Source organism: Ascaphus truei, chromosome 2, assembly GCF_040206685.1.
Source record: "Ascaphus truei isolate aAscTru1 chromosome 2, aAscTru1.hap1, whole genome shotgun sequence".
Classification (NCBI taxonomy): domain Eukaryota; kingdom Metazoa; phylum Chordata; class Amphibia; order Anura; family Ascaphidae; genus Ascaphus; species Ascaphus truei.
This window is the reverse complement of record NC_134484.1, coordinates 164,525,368-164,542,842: the sequence shown is the minus strand read 5'-3', so window position 1 is coordinate 164,542,842 and position 17,475 is coordinate 164,525,368. Positions and strand designations below refer to the sequence as shown.

The window sequence follows — 17,475 nt, the reverse complement described above, 5'->3', positions numbered from 1 at the left end:
CTGCTGTGTCTCACATGAGGCTTTTCTTACAGGCTTAATTGGCCAGGTGGAGTCTGGTTAATTGCCTGCTGTACTTAACCAGATCCCTGCTGGAGTTTAGAGAGAGTTTCTTGTTACAAGCTCCTAAGTGGTGTGTGTGTGTTTTTTTTTTTTTTTTTTTTATTATTATTTTTGTCCACCCCATGACTGAATTTCCTTACCTTTTTAACTGGAAAAACTTTCCAAACCTAAGCTTCAAGGAAAAGACATTTGTCTGAATCACATTCTTGAAATGGTTTGCAGAGGACTAGATCTAGCGACACTGTACTGTTTATTAATCTGTTCCAGTTAAGCTATGAAAATGTTTCTTATTCCAATGTGTAAAAGAAAACGTAGTAGGAAGTTTGACACAGGTCCATGCAAAGCTACATGTAATAACAAAATGAGTACATGCAGTTCCATTACTCATAGGTAATATTATGCAAAAAAAAGGAAAATATTTTATTCAATTGCTTAATATAGATGCAGGGCGATCTTACCCCAGGGATAATCTCCTTTAGATCCGTTTATTCTTGGTTGTTTGGCTTGCCATACATCGGAAAATAACATTTCGGATCGAACATCCGTACCCTTCAGCATAATGCAAAATACGTTAAAAACCAGCAGTGCTTCTATTCAAAGGGGCAATCTCTTGTAGACTAAAGTGAACTACTGTAACTCCAGTGACCTGTTTAAGGGGTCTCATCTGGATAATGTATACTTTTTTTTTTTTTAGCCTACTTATTTATTTATTATTTATTTCAAGTTAAACGTGGGAGGGGTTTTATTTCCTCTGGCTGCTCCCTTATTTGTGTGATCAGCGAGTGCTTGTACAGCCAGAGTCCCTCCTCCCTACCTCCCATTAACTTTATTGGTTCAGTGATGAGGACTGAGTAGGATATGGGCAAAGAAACACTTGATTGGCAAACACTTCCCCATTCAGAGGCCCCTAAGAAATGTCATTTTGCAGATTGTGGGATTGCTCCTTTTTTTTTTTTAAACACTCTGATTTTGACCGGGTTGATTTCTGATGTATGGCAAGCGAAACTATGCATAAATTGATAAACCTAAGGGGATAATCTCGGGGTAAAAATCGCTCTGCCTTTTTATTCAGGAACTATATTATTTGCATACTACTTATGTTTTTTTTAAATTTTTTTATTGTTTGCCTGTTATGAGTCAAGAGCTCTGCAACGTGAAATAAAGCATTGCTATTAAGTTATTGACTTACATGTACCAATTTGAATATCCAGGAATAACAAAAAGATGGCTGCTAGGGTCATCCAGTAGAAAGTCCCAATGTCATCACCGATAATGTGGCGACTTTCTGACGACCTGCGGGACCCAAACTGATTTTGGCAGCCAATTTGATTTCTTTAATGGGAGATAAAAAAAAGTAAATGGAACTAGCAAGGCAAATATCCCAGGAACCTCTGCTTCAAATTCTGTAATAGAGAAAAGAGGAAACTGGCGCACAGTCCAATGAAGTGGGTCCCAGGATATCAAAAATAAATATTTATTGATGTGAAAACATCCAACAAACGGAGGAGAGCATTAATTCTGTAATAAACTCAAATTAACAAAAAATAGAGTATGGGGCTTGCAGCTTTAAATGTGTGAGTTTGTTGCAGTTTGTGTTCACATGGTTTTGATAAATTGTGTGTACACACACACACACACACACACACACACACACACACACACACACACACACACACACACACACACACACACACACACACACACACACACACTATATATGTATATTTAAATTTAATTATAATGTGTGTATGTGTCACAGGTTGGAACAATATACTTATATGAATCGTTACGTGTGTGCACTGGGTGTGTGGTACACCGGAAAATACATAGCTTTTTTTACATTTTTTATTCTGCAGCTCTTTAGTGGAGAGTGCTTCTTGGTGCATGACAGCTGCATTTTCCCCTCTGGGGGTTTCACTACTGAAGAGCAATAATTATGTGGAGACCAATCAATTATAAAACTTATGGATGTTGTTTTGTTTATTTTTTACCATAAACCAAGCAGGATGGAGAATCCAGGAAAGAGGATTCAATGCCTTGTAACTACAGATGCCTGAAATGGAGAACTACTTATTTTAATCATCCAGCATTTCTTAAAGGATATGCACAACTGCAGCAGGGGAAAGATGATCTATATGTTAAGCATTTTAGGCCTCCAAATCTAGTCTGTTTATAACACTAAGGGATGTTTTGAAGCTTTACATATATTTGGTATGCATATACCTTAAAAGGAAATGTAAGGTGATCTGTATGGTTTAGTTTCTTACTCCAGCTCTGGTTCTCTGCATAATAAATCCACAGCATTATTTTGCATGGTTCAGGTTTTTAACACATTGTTTCAAGCCAGTGCTACAGGGGCTCCTTTTAGATGAGTAGTTTTTTTGTTGTGCAGGAGACCCCAGTTCAAGGAAAAGTGAACGTGTCTTAAAGCTTATGTTATAATAACATGTAGGCCATGTTGCATTATGTCTGTATATTGAGCAGCATAGACAGGCAGCACTAGATGCTATCAAATTAAAAGCTACAATGCATTTCTGGCTCTAGAAAACTGGAATGTTTGAAGTGCTTGAATATAATTGGGTTATATATGGGAGTGTAGTTCTGTAAAGAACCAAAGTACAAAAAAAGCCTACCAATATATTTGAAATTAATCATAGCAACAATTGAAAATAGGCTAATAACGCAATAGAATTCCATGCTACAAAGAACATGAATGTTTAATCATTGTCTAGTCCCTTTTAGGAAAGGGTCTTTTGTTCTTCTAGCCTGGCCTTTTAAGCAGTGGTGGAATGCAGCACTCCCTGACAACAGTGTGTAAGCACAGTGCATTGCTTTCATTGGCTATTAACTGTGTAGGTGTGGCAGATAAATGTGAATCGGATACAGTGGCATTTGCACAACAGCCAGCCTATTTAAAATGGAAAATCTTTAACCTTTAAATGGTGGTTTTCAAGGTGAAATGTTAGCCCTCATAAAATTCTAGTTTGTTGCAGTTTTATAGGTGTGTGTTTGTGTGTTTCTATCTATATCATGTTACAACATGTCAGGGAACATTGGCCAAATATGTTCTGGACACATTTGGAGCTTAACAAAAGTAAACTACCATCACTGTTTTTTGTTTTTTTTCTCCCCAGTGAAGATGGCAGCATATATGGAGTAATTTTTGAGCTGCTGATTTTAGTGGGTCTGCTGTTTATTTCAGTGTTTAGCAGGATTGTTGCATTTTTATTGTAAACTTATCTGAGAAAAGTGGTACTTGCCCCATGTATGCTCTTTAGGAATAGCTCATAGTTTTATATATTTTTTTTAATTAGAAGACAAAAACCTATGCACCTCATAGAGACACATGGCATATCACACTGTCTGCTGACCCTCTATACTCTTCAGTACATTGCATTGTGTTTTCCCCTATATCAATGACGTGTTGAAAAATGAATGTGGGTCTGTTTGCATAGGTCTTCTGGCAGCAACACTGGAGCAAAATCAGTGCTAAAGAACTGCACCCAGATTTATCAGTGGGAAAACTTCCAATGTCTTCCAATATGATTCTGTTCCTTTGATAAATTGGGTATTTTGGAAATATGATCTCTGCTGTGCGATGCTGCAGTTAAATGTACATTGAAGTTATTGTCGGCTGAAAGCACCACACGGGGCACATCTCCTTAACCCTTTCACTGCCAGAGGGGCGAACAGTATTCTGCAGTCGCCAAAGGGCTTATTGTTCTGTTAATGTTGAACATTATTTTACATGTAGGCTCAGTGGGGATGCACTTGTTGGCCCCGGAGATCCGTATGATGCAATATTGAGTTTTGAGTTATAAACTTCTCTGAGAAAATTCATAGTAGCAGGCATCGTTTGTAAGCCACACACGTTTTATTTTACACTGTTATTATTGTCCAAGTTCACAAGGAGCCTGACACCAGGAATTGAACCAGGTTCCCCTGCTTCAAACTCTGTGCCAGTCAGTGTTGTTACTCATTGAGCCACTCCCTCTCTCTACATGTTAAATGGTAATGGTTTTATTTTTATAGTATTGGGTACATTAAATGTATACCTTTTTATACTAAGAATGAGTGCTGTGCTTTTTTTTAGATCATTTTGCGGACTGGCTTGTTTTGTTGTTCTCTCACTGGCACCCCAGGTAGATGAGTAGTTTGGTTCTCCATTTACTACTGTTTGACATCCCCAGATCTATATACCCCCTTTTTTGCTATTTCACATTGGGGTAATAATATGTTGGGGGAGCATATGTCCATGTTGGCTCAGAATAAAGAACCCAATGTATGTGTCTATGTAGAAAAAGAAAACCAATTTAAATTCAGTTATTTCAAATTTTCTCATTTCAATTTTTTTTTAAAGAAACTAAACTTAAGAATGTGTCACTGTTGCACATTACTGCAATCTGTTTGAGGAAGGCAATTTCATTATAGCATTATGTAGTTTACAAAAAAAAACAAAAAATGATCTTTGTGAGCAACGCAGGATTTCCCATTGAGGATGTGTGGCCTTTTGTTGGAAGAATCTAAAAATGTATTAGGCTGTGAAATGACCTGACAAGTGTTCTAATGTTACACAGGAGGGGCTTTTGGCAAATGAGGTTAATGTTAATGTTATAATAAATGTCTAATTATATACACTTTGTCAAGCAGATTGGCTTTGCTGTTAAATACCTAATTTGGGGGTTGCCAACTCCAGTCCTCAAGGGCCACCAACAGGTCAGGTTTTAAGGATATCCCTGCTTCAGCACAAGTGGCACAGCTGTTGACTGAGCCACCTGTGCTGTAGCAGGGATATGCTTAAACCCTGACCTGTTGGTGGCCCTTGAGGACTGGAGTGGGCCACCCCTCGCCTAATTGTTATGGGTCACAAAATATTGTCATACTCATTAAGGGTGAAAGCTATGCATTAGTAATAAGATTTTGCAATAGAACAATCACTATAAAGAGCTTTAAATCGTTGTACAGACGAGGTTTGTACTAAAGAAGCCAAGCCTTAGAAACACCGTTTCTGCTTTAGTAATTGTTATTTGCCTATTACTTTGTCACTACATTATTATTTAAATTGTGTGATTAAATTCTTCTTATTAAAACAATAATATTTAAAGCCTTAGGTTAGGGGTGCTCAAACTTTCCTGTCTGCGCCACCCTGCTTGCTCGTAAACCTCTCCCCCCCCCTCTTACCTGGTGTCTGGCGTTTTCTGACATCACGTTGCCATGGCAGTGCGACATGTGAAATGTCGCCGCCGGAGACCAGGTAAGTGAGTAACAGAGGCCTCGCACACGCTCCTCTGCATTTTATTTAAATGCCTTGGGGAAGAGCGCAGGGCCCATGTAACCGCCGTATGTCCCTCGTCTCTTAGAAAAATCTTGCTGCCCCTCCCCCCCCAGTTTGCGCACCCCTGCCTTAGGTTATAATTTGGGGGAAATAGAGGAACTTTTTGTATTGTAAGTCTTAATTTACACATGTTGAACCCTTGCATGAAACTAATTATATTGATGTGATTTCAGGATTCAGCCTAAGGATCCCTGCAAATCCCTTCTTGGGAGCAGTTGCTCTTTCTTTGTATCATGAATGGACCGAAAATGAATAAAGTGAACTTTACAACGTCTACGCACAGTTAAGGTCAGTTTACATCATTCTTTGAATTTCATTTTAAACTTATCGCAGTGTTAGACAAATACTTGGTTACTGAATGATAGAAATGACAATCTTTGTGTTTCAAATGGTTTCCCATTTTTTATGTATATTGTAGTAGGTACAGTAAAGTATCTTGAATCATTTTGACAAGTTTAGCCTGGAAATATTTGTAAATCTTGTATATTTGGTGTGGGTATTAATGCCTTTATCTCTAAGGATTGGGCACTTCTACTGGTGGTTTAATTTAAAAAAAAATATTTTTGTGTTTTTGCCGTTTTACAGAAAACTCAAAATATTTGTTTATTTATGAAATATTTTACCAGGAAGTGATACATTGAGAGTTAACTCTCGTTTTCAAGTATGTCCTGAGCATAGAGTTATGATGACAAATAATACATGGTTACGAATACATAGTTACATAAGTGAACAGGGTATACATTATATACAAGACATTGCATGCACAGTTAGAGATAATTAAGTAATAATAACCCAGGCGGAGGTAAGGGAGAGGGAACCTGGCTACATTTAAGTACTAATACCCAGAGAACAGGGTATTACTGGCCAATAATGCCCTGGCTGGAAGAGTTGAAGGCCCGAGGCAAAGCCGAGGGACTTTAACCCAGCCAGAGCATTATTGGCCAGTAATGCCCTGTTCTGAGGGGATTGCTATTATTACTATCATAGGATACATGTAGGCTTATTTTTATTTATTTTTAAAATTTTCATAAAGATACATTTTTGTAGTCATTGATTTTTATCAGCATGATTGTCTCCATTCTTATGCTTTGACTGCAAGTTTATTAAAAGGAAATTGTACATACTTACAGATATAAACAGTATATATAAATAGACTCCTTACCAGGTAGATCCAGAATCCCAGGGCCTCAAAGCAAGGAAGAGACAGCACACTCAGGAATATCAAAAGACGTGTATTAGAAGAAAAAACTGGCACAATCACCATTGTGCCATCTGCCTATTTTTATTACAGATATATATAAATATATATATACACACTCACACTCACTCACACTCTGCAACCCCCCCTCTATATACACAAACACACTCTGCAGTCCCCCTACACATTGTGCAGCCCCCCTCCTCTACACTCACAAAACACACGCAGCAGCCCCCCCATTACACACGAAACACACTGCTGAGACACACACACACACCAAAACACACTCTGCAGCCCTCCTCCACCATCTACACACACACACCAACAAAATACACTGCTGCTCCCTCTACATCCATAAAACACACACCAGCAGCCCCCCTCTACACCCACTGCTGCCCCCATGTAAACCCACACAGTGCACACACACACATACACAAAACACTCTGCACCCCTCCTCCACCCACAAAATACACACTGAAGACACACACAACACTCTGCACCCCTCCTCCACCCACAAAACACACACTGCAGAGATATACACAAATCAACAAAACAGACTCTGCCACCTCTACATCCACAAAACACACACTGCAGCTCCCCCTCTACACCAACAACACAGAAACACACCAACAAGACTCTGCTGCCTCCTCTACACCCACAAAACACACACCAACAGAAGACACACACTAATAAAACACTCTGCTGGCCCCTTTACACTCACAAAACACACAACACAGAAACCTTTCCCCTCACTCTCATGTGCAGAGCTCTCTGCAGGGAGGGGGAGGAGTGAGTGCCTTGCTGGTGCCTTCTGTCCAATCAGCTCCCCTGTCTAAGAGCAAATCTCACTCTTTGTGAATGAGAACTGAAAGCTGGTTGGCTGAAAAACTTGGCTGGGTGCCAAAAAATCCAAGCCATTACAGATTGGTCAAAATTCCGGGCATTATCCAATCTGAGAGCAGGGACTTCAATAATGCCCGGAATTTACCAGCTTTATCCTATAATATATATTATAGGTGTATATAACAGTTACAGACCAGATTCAAATGTGAGACCGCTTTAGTTTTGAAACAACTTAGACTGGTGGCGGCTGTTAGTCTCCGGTAGACTCTTCCAGTTGTGGGGTGCACGGTAAGAGAAGGAGGAGCGGCCGGATCCTTTGCTGACCCTTGGGACCATGAACAGTCTTTTTGAGTCAGATACCAGATAAGGGCTGCATGTGGTAGGGATGAGGAGCTTGTTCAGGTAGATGGGTAGCTTGCCCAGAAAATATTTGAATGCAAGACAGGAAAGATGTAATCGATAAATACAAATAAGTAAGACCATGCTAATATAATGCAAAAGGTACCTGAGAAAAAGTTCCCTCTGGTGCGCACCGAAGTAGATATGGGTAATGTTACTAATTTAAAATAAAACTTTAATTAGACTTCACTCTAAAATGAATGGCATCCTAATACAGAGTATGTTTATAAAATTATATATACAAGTCCATAGCTAGGTATCTGAACTTATCAACCATTATGGGTTGAAGTCTAATTAAAGTTTTATTTAAAATTAGTAACATTACCCATATCTACTTTGGTGCGCCACAGAGGGAACTTCTTCTCAAGTACTTGTACTTACCTTATGCATTATATTTTTCCCTAGGCAGCACATAGTATACCACACTGACAGGATAGATTGAGGCCACCTTGATATATTTTCACCATGCTAAAACACAGAGTGGGGGGAAAAAAATGCTAAAAACAATAATAGAACTGTCAAACCCAAAATAATTAAGAAAGTTATGACAAAATATCCCAAGTTTTCAACACCATTGGTGCTAGTCGGCGACGAGGACGTCCTTCCTTTTCTTATATTATCTACAATGTAAGTGTAACTTCAAAGATGGTGCAATGTATGGTAAAATACAGAATATCTTTGTTAATGTCTCTTATCCCTCTTGGTTACACTAAACCTCAACACGAAGGGTCTTATTCTATATCAACCGACGTCGATCGTACTGTTTTCTGACACATTTCCCCATTGATGTCATGAAAGGAGAGTAGTTTCTTTTTTGAATTGTGGATCTAGCATTGTTGCTAAAACATAGCGTTCTGGGTTTATAATACACGTGACCCGTGGCTCCTCATGAAGGACAGCAGACAGGTTGTTGACAAGTCTGACAAATCTCTCAGATTGGTGCTGGAAACACTCCTGCTTCTCTAGCTTTTTTTCTCAGTTGCTGGATGAGGAGTAGGACTGGACTCACGTTTGCGTTTTCACAACTGACTTCCCATGTGGCTACTTCAAAATGTTGTTATACTTCATGGGTCATGAGTTTCCACTGATGGAGTGAGAAAAGATGTTCCCCCTTTCAGGCGATGCCATGTAGCTAGATATAGCTTGTTTATGCTGTAGAAGGTGCTATAATTTAAAGAAAGTGTAATCCCACTTGGTTACAACCTTTTTCTTGAGCTCATGATGGTAAATAACGACTTTGTTGCAGATCATTTAGTTATTTGTGTGTGTGTGTGTGTGTGTGTGTGTGTGTGTGTACTGTGGCGAGAGTTTGTGAACCCCCTAGGATTTTCACATATTTTAAACCTAAAATGTTATTAGATCTTAATCTAAGTCCTAATAATAGATACAAATAACATGATCAAACAAATGACACAAAAACATGATACTTTTTCAATATCCATGTATGAAAAAGTATGTGCACCTTTTAGATTCAGTGCCTGGTTTCCTGTAATTGCTGGTCAGTCTCTCACGTCAGTTTTGAGGAATTTTTGCCCATTCCTCCTTACAGAACTGCTTCAACTAAATGACATTTGAGGGCTTCCTTGCATGGACAGTTCGCTTCAGGTCCCGCCACAACATTTCAATGGGGTTTAGGTTTAGACTTTGATTAGACCATTCTAAAATTTGGAAAACGTCTTCTGCAGCCATTCTTTTGTAGATCTGCTTGTATGTTTAGGATCAGTGCCTTGCTGCATGACCCACTTTTTCTTCAGCTGCAGCTCATGGGACGGATGGCCTGAAATTCTCCTCTATAATCTGATGATGCAGAATTCATGGTTGTATCAATGATGGCAAGCTGTCCAGGTCCTGGGGCAGCAAACCATCATACTTTCCACCACCATACTTGTCGAGTAGGATGAGGTTCTTCTTTTCTAATACAGTGTTTGGCAAAAACCAAACATAACGTTTCTCATTGAGGCCAAAAAGTTCTACCTTTGAGACTCATCCGTCCATAGAACATTGTTCCAAAAGTCTTGTGGCTCATCTGTGTGTTCTTTGGCAAACGTCAGATGGGCAGCAATGTTCTTTTTAGAGAGCAGTGGTTTGCTCCTAGCTATTCTTCCACGGACGCCATTTGTCAGTTTTTTTTTCTGATACTTGAGTCATGAACACTCGCATTAGCCAAGGTGAGAGTGGCCTACAGTTCCTTGGATGTTACTCTGTGGTTCTTTGTGACTTCCTGGATGATTTGCCAGTTTGTTCTTGGAGAAATGTTGTTAGGACGTCAACTTCTGGGTAAAGTGACTGTGGTTTTGAACTTTCTCCATTTGTAGACTGTCGGACAGTGGATTGGTGAAGCCCCAAATCCTTAGAAATGGTTTTGTAACTCATTCTAGTAGGTTGAGCATCAATACTGCTTTTCTGAGGTCCTGAGAGAGATTTCTTTTTGATCGTGGCATGACGCGTTTCCACACACTTGTTTGTTGAAGACCAAACTCACAACATTTCTGATCTTAATATAGGGTGGAGCCTCCCAAACACTCACCTGAACATCTACCTAATTACTTAAACACCTGATTCTAATTCTTTAATTTAGCTGATAAAACCAGGACTTCACTTACTTTTGCATGTACCCTTACTCTTAATTACTCATCGTTTGTCTAATTCATACACCATTTTGTTTTAAAAGCCATGGAGTTGGTTAATATAAACCTGATTTGGATATTAAAAAAAATGAAAAAAGACCCTCGGCTCTGATTTCTGTATCTTTCATTTTTTTGTATAATATAATATGCTCGGCTTCTGACTACACTGCAGGTTGCAGGTTTCACCGGACTTCCATCAGCAGCATTGATTTGAACCTTCAACAGAAAAATGCTCAGGCCAGTTGATGGTACTGGAAGTGAAATGGTTGTCTATTTTATTTAAGACACCTTTACTCTAGAACCCTTGAGCCGTAGCAGACCACAAGGAAACCATATTGCTAAATTCCTCATGTAACCCAATTCCATCCTTTCTGATCTTTGGTCATACTAGAAACATTTCAGTAGAAATGCGTTTTCTTGAAAAAAATATTTTACCCAGTATTCATGTATGTAGGATGTTTTGCTGCCTTTGACCCAAAAGCTCGCTTTTTCTTTCTTCCTCACATTCTTTTCCTAAATCACACAGCTTTTTGAACTAATAATTTGTTAGCTGCCTAGAAACATAAGAATATTTATTGGCCTATTCTTTTTGAGACAGACACACTTCTCAGTTAAAATCATTATATGACATTAAAGGAATTGTAGCAATTTTATGCAAAAGAAGGGGATGCATTTTGTAACGGCAATGTACTTGTTTACTATTGTATTCAATGGGAATAGTATCATTGGATGTTAACTGGAAAGGAGATGTGAATTGTATTGGGGTTAGAGCTAGCACAGGATGATGTTTTAAAGGTTCAGTTTCTAATGCATGCTTATTTTATTGTTTAAATATTTCTTCACAATACTGTTGGGTATCTGTTTTGTCCATGCCCACTGTTAAAAAATAAAACAAAAATATTAATTACAAATTTACCTGTTTTTAAATTATTATTCTTACAAAATAAAATCAAAATCTAAATTGAATATGACTGCTGAACTCTCATGAAGTAACATTAGTGGACCTCAGATAGAGGGTGGTACTGTTAGCTGATAGATAGGCTATCTATCTATCTATCTATCTATCTATCTATCTATCTATCTATCTATCTATCTATCTATCTATCTGTGTGTCCTATCCATCTAATCCCATGCTGTGCTTTAAAAGCTGTGTGAACAGCAGAGCATTTGCTTGTAAGGGTTCCATGTAAAAATGGATTTCATGCAAAAGGTGACACGTGTGCTCATTTGCATGTCATTTCCCAGAATCCCTTGCTGCAGTGGAAGCACTGTATGCTAGGTCATAATGGTGAAAGGCAGGGTTGAAGACCTGTCTTAAGAAATGTGAATGTGCTCACAAATGATATTCTTTATTGGCTATATGCTAATGGTGGAGGTTTTTTGTTGCCTTTTTCACCCACCATAACTTAAAATGTGTATGGTATCTATCTCAGCAGGTAAATATCGCCTGAAGTGCTAAAAGCTTGCAATCGCTTTAACCACCAGCCCATTAAAGGTTATACTTCTACCTTTGCTTTTGTTCAGTCTAGTAGACCTTGATGAACCTTATCTGAGATGATTAGGATAAAATAAATACATCTGAAAGACCCCCTTGATGTCTGCATGGATAACCACTTTGCTCTGCCCGGTGAAGTGGAGGAAGGGATGATCATGTGATCACTACACTGCTTTGGGCTTCTTCTTTTTTTTTTAGTAAAATTAAAATATATATAAAAAAACGGCTAGTAAAATTAAGTTTGGTAATCTGCTTTAAAAGGCATCACATAGAGCTCATTTGAAAGAAAAATAAATAAAAAATAGGTCATATTGTGGGAACTGCACCGTTAAGCTGAAATTGCATCTGTTTTTGTATGTATGCAATGTTTCCTTATTCGTCCTAATACAAGCAACACTTGCTTAAAACAGAAAATGTGAGGGAGAAAGGAGTTTCAAAACACCTTATATTGAATCACCCAGTCATGCAGTAATCCATGCTTATTTGTTGTGTAACAGGATTTAGTTGTATAGCAGAAACAGTGCTTGCAGAATTAAAGAGCCATTGTTAAACCCTTTGCTGATGGCATGGCTTGCAACAATGAATTGCAGACCATACAGCAGTCAAAATGTTATAGGTGCCGTGTGTGCTTGTATGTGTATAATTATACATGTGTCTCCTTCCTTACATAAGCCCCTTAATAGCAGAATGTGTTGTATATTATGGGATACTTATGTTTGTGTTGTTCCCAAAGCTTTCAGACTTGAACTAGCATATATCTAATTGTGAAACATTTGAGGAAAGGTTGCGACATGGCTTGAGTGCTTTGCATTTACTGTTGCTTCAGCGTATTCGGCTATGTGTGACTGCACATTTAAATAAACGTTTCATTATTTTTATTCAACTTCATTAAATACTTTGGCTGAAGGTCACACCTGCTGCTGTTGGTTATTTTGATCTCATACTTTTAATTTAAAGTGTTCAGTTTAGTGAAAAATCATCTGGATTTTAACTTTTATTCCCATAAAATAGTTTTGATGTAGCTTTTAAACTTTGCCATTTTATTCTGGTGGACTGAGAGACACATTTGCTCTGTTTCTGCCTCCACGCACACTGTATAGTTGTACAATATGGCACACACTATTCCTTTTGACCTACAATGTGCTGTGTTATTGTTCAGGCCCCAGTTTGATTAATAAACATCTCCGATTCTGCAGTTGGGCAAGGTCACAGAGAGTAGGTACAATTGCCTGAAACACAAGGATTCAGAATGGCAGGGGGTTGTTCTGCTTGAACAGCTTAAGCCTACAAAGAAATCTGGTTAGCTATGTTATCGTAAGTGAGTACGCATTGTTCCAATGTCTCATGAACAGCAGAGGAGAAATGCTATCATTATTTGAAGTGACAAAGTCTATGCTTTAAAGATCACATGCAATAAATAGTCTGTATCAGTGAATGTCCTAGTTTCTTTAAAATAGAGATGTGAAGGAAAGCTGTTGTTCTGCTTTATAATATTCAATGGATCATGTGTATACTGAAAGCAAATTAATTGTTATGTAGGCAGAAGAATCCTCTATCCCCAGCATGTTTCTGTTGAGGCTGGTTATCCTAATTCTGTGTTTAAAAATAGATGTTTATTTCTGTGCAGAAGAGGTGGAATTATGCCACCAATGGCCCACAGAAAGTTTATTAAAACAATTGTCACCAGGAAAAATGCATTGAAATTAATATTTAATTTTCACAAATGTCCTGTGTTACAATAAATAGTATATGCAGTTATTCCACTTACCTGTTGTAAGTAGGCAATTCATTAGAGCCAAGATTTACCTTATTCATAAGTGTGTGAACTTGCTGCTTCATCATTTTTTTATCTTCTTTTTTGGGGTGTTCCTTAACCATCGCTCCCTTCAAACCCTGGATACCAATACTGTTTATAAGGGAATCTGTACATATTCCCTGTGAAGGTTTAGAATATTTCTATTTCACCTTACAATTTATCTATATATTCTCCACAATCACTGCTGTCTGGAGCCGTTCTAAATCACTTGGGTTCACTGTGTTACAATAGTGACATTATGCAGAGTGGCATTACACAAAGGAAAACAACAGTTGCAATTACAACTGATTACATAGAAAGAAGGATTACTACTTTGTAGTACTTTTTTAAAGCCATTGCCAAAAAGTGATCGAATATGTATTATTTTGCCGGGTGCTCTGAATATTTTTTTTCTCCCACATTAGAAATTGAAACCGTGTAGACTACCGCTTCAGGTTTGTGCGTTACAAAATCTTATGGTAGAAATGTGTCAGGGGAGCCAGATGAAGATAGAACAAGTTCATTTTGTAGGTATGTGGCCGTAATTTATAGTTCTGAATAATTAGATGGGAGTTCAGTGATTTCATTTAATACACTTTTCACCCACTACTTTCATTGTTATCATTTCAAACATACATGTGAGGTCAGCGGAATGACATGTTTTCAGTACATTGGGTGCATGAGGTCTTTTAGAGAACAGTGAGTTTAATTGCATTTGAAGATTACCTCTGCAGCACCATGCTTCTTGTCTGTTCAATTAGAAATAAACTGTGGCAGTGGATGGTGACCTTTTTAACTACTTAAAGAGGTGACTTTGGCAATCCATCATCCATGGCCATTCATGAAGTAAAGACCATGGATGACTCTCTTGAAAAGGTGGCTGCCTTCATATCATCATATGTCTCACACATTTTCTTTCTTGAGTAGAGATTTCTGTGTGGTATGGTATGCTCTGTCATTCTTGATTTTAATGTTGGGGTGTGTATACAGTTCTTTTTTACACACTTATGGTATTTTAGTGTGAGCATTGTGTATATATGAACATAATTGGAACTTACATGGCTACCTTTCCTGACCTTTTACTTGTAAATGATGGTGCACTATAAATAAAATAATATCTGGGACAAAATATACAATAATTATATTTATATGTAACAAACAATCACTTTCTTTGTAAAGAGTGCCCTTCAGTCACTAAGTGCTTTACAATAGTAATTCAGTCAACCACCCTGAGCCATCTCTGTAATTCAATACTAGCCATTCATTTCTACCACTCTGTTCTATATCACAGCCTCAAAGGTAGAAGTGTCCATTAACATAGTTTAGTAAGCTGAGGCTCCAGTCGAGTGGTCACAGGGTAGCCAGGCACCTATATTTTGTAAGCAGAAATGTACCTCTCTTGCTGCTAAAGGGATCAGAAAGGCATTTGTAGCACACGGGTTAACCGTGCTCTCTTGCATCTATACCTGCTGCTGCCAGAATCTGATTCTCTTTAACCCCACTACACCAATTCATTAACACACACTGGTCCACAAATGCACGCACACGCAAACACACGTACAGATATGCTTATTCTAAACACAAACACTAATAAATACAGTGATATATACTGATGGACACGTACCAAGATACACAGAAATCCACACATTATATTACTGTACATATCGCTGAAATACTAAGCCTGTATTGTTTTGCTTGTGTGGGTTCTACAGAACTGGTAAGAATTGAACTAAGAACTTTGTATATTTAAGTTCAAGACAAACCACTACATTATGCGCCCAGTGGCTTATTGAGAAAGTAGCCAGATGTTACTCTTGCTAGCAGACAAACGCCTACGTTTGGAAACACAGGTAGTTTTTAACGCTAAACCACTAAATTGTCACTGTAGTGGGAAAGGGTTCATCTCATTTGCCTTGTTTACAATTTACTGGTATAGCAGTGAGGCTGTGCACAGTCTTCCAGAATCCTTATCGGTCTCCTAGCAATGTACTGCAGGTCTATTCACAACATTCAGACTGAGCAAATTTACCAGGAGACCAGGGATTCTGTTTGTGTTGGGGAGCAAGGGCTTGAGCAGCAAACGGCGTTTCAGACTGTTTGCTATTCTGCTTCCTAAAATGTAGGCAACTTTGTTCTCCGTGAATTAAAGTGATTTCTTTATATTTCTCTTCCATTTTTTCACATTTTTCTCATTTTGAATAAGTACTAAAATAATAACTTTATTTCATATAGCACTTTTCTCCCATGGGACTCAAAGCGCTTCACAATTACAGTTTGGCACGCGGGACGCAGCATTGTACATAGGATTTTTACTGTGTGTGTGTGTATGTATGTATGTGTATGTGTGTGTGTGTGTATATATATATATATATATATATATATATATATATATCCTATCTATCTATCTATCTATCTATCTATCTATCTATCTATCTATCTATCTATCTATCTATCTATCTATCTCAGCGATACATTGCTCATATGTGAAGTGTATATAACTGATTGAATGTTAATATTTTTAGTGATATATAATGTTGACAAAAAATTGTGTATACTGCAATTGAAACCGTTATAATTAAGGTGGCACAAATGTGATATTTAAGAATAAAAACTGAAGTCAATGCAAACATATATATATATTTAATAAAAAAAAAAGTCTCTTGCGCTCTATCTACTGTGTGTGTGTGTGTGTATATGTATATATATATATATATATATATATATATATATATATATATATATATATATATATATAATGTGTATATATGTATGTATAGGTTTGTCGAACAATATATATATATATATATATATATATTTATTGTTCGACAAACCTATACATTTGCGAGTGGATTTAACATCGTGGCGAGCTCCTATTGGCCCAAGCAGCACACGTGTGGTACTAGGTGGCGAGTAGATTTTTTTTTGTTCGGCGAGTAGATTTTTTGGTTATTTGTTGACCACTGTATATGTATATACATATACATATACATATATATACACACACACACCAGGGCCCCACTTCTCGGCGATCCGCTGATACGGCGGCACCGAGAAGGGGGTCGCCATGTATCCTCCGAGGCTTTGCCGACGGCACGCATGCGCAGAACGTAGCTTGCGTGCGCAGAACATAGGTCCCGCACGCACAAGGGGGGAAATGCCGGGTTGTGCAAGAGGGAAAATGCCGGGTTGTGCATGCGTGCAAGAGGGAAAATGCCGGGTTGTGCATGCGTACAAGAGGGAAAATGCCGGGTTGTGCAAGAGGGAAAATGCCGGGTTGCGCAAGAGGGAAAATTCAGGATTGCGCATGAGCGTAGCTGAAAATCGCCTGTTCCGCTTTCCAGCGATTTTCACTATACGGCGGGCCCTTAGAATGGAACTTGGAATTTCTTGACATTTTTATTGAAAACAAATCAATGCTTCTTTAGTCAAGTTCTGAGTTGCTAAAATATAAAACTCATTAAGTATGAATTTCAAATAATGTCAAAAAGAATATTCAATCGCCTTTTCCTCAGTACTCAAAGAATGTAGTTAAATACTTTTACCGTGTGTGTGTATGTAGTATTTATAGTGCTGTTTTAGGTTGGGGTACAGCATAAAGACCAGGGAAGTTAACTTCAGGGAGTACATACAAATTGTAAATAGGATCTTCAAAAAAGTGGGAGGGGATTTCTTCTCCTTCAGTACTTGTATCTATCTCTCAAACTCCCCAAATTACGTATGGAC

General features: G+C 38.1%; 1 protein-coding gene and 1 long non-coding RNA gene across 6 annotated transcripts in view; one reads left to right on the top strand and one right to left on the bottom strand.

The window, feature by feature from the left end:
* Window positions 1-17,475, top strand: part of ZNF516 (zinc finger protein 516) — a 99,018-nt gene that overhangs the window by 27,552 nt on the left and 53,991 nt on the right. For 2 of the 5 annotated variants that reach the window (XM_075585497.1, XM_075585496.1), the window contains exons 2-3: window positions 5,569-5,683; window positions 14,178-14,283. The exons of 1 other annotated variant lie outside the window; for it this stretch is intronic. The gene's annotated coding sequence lies outside the window, so the exon portion shown is untranslated. The remainder of the gene's footprint in view (window positions 1-5,568; window positions 5,684-14,177; window positions 14,284-17,475) is intronic. 2 more of the 5 variants (XM_075585495.1, XM_075585494.1) reach the window with 1 other exon arrangement.
* LOC142486952 (uncharacterized) overlaps window positions 1-17,475 on the bottom strand; it is a 56,667-nt gene that overhangs the window by 10,430 nt on the left and 28,762 nt on the right. The gene's annotated exons all lie outside the window — the stretch shown is intronic.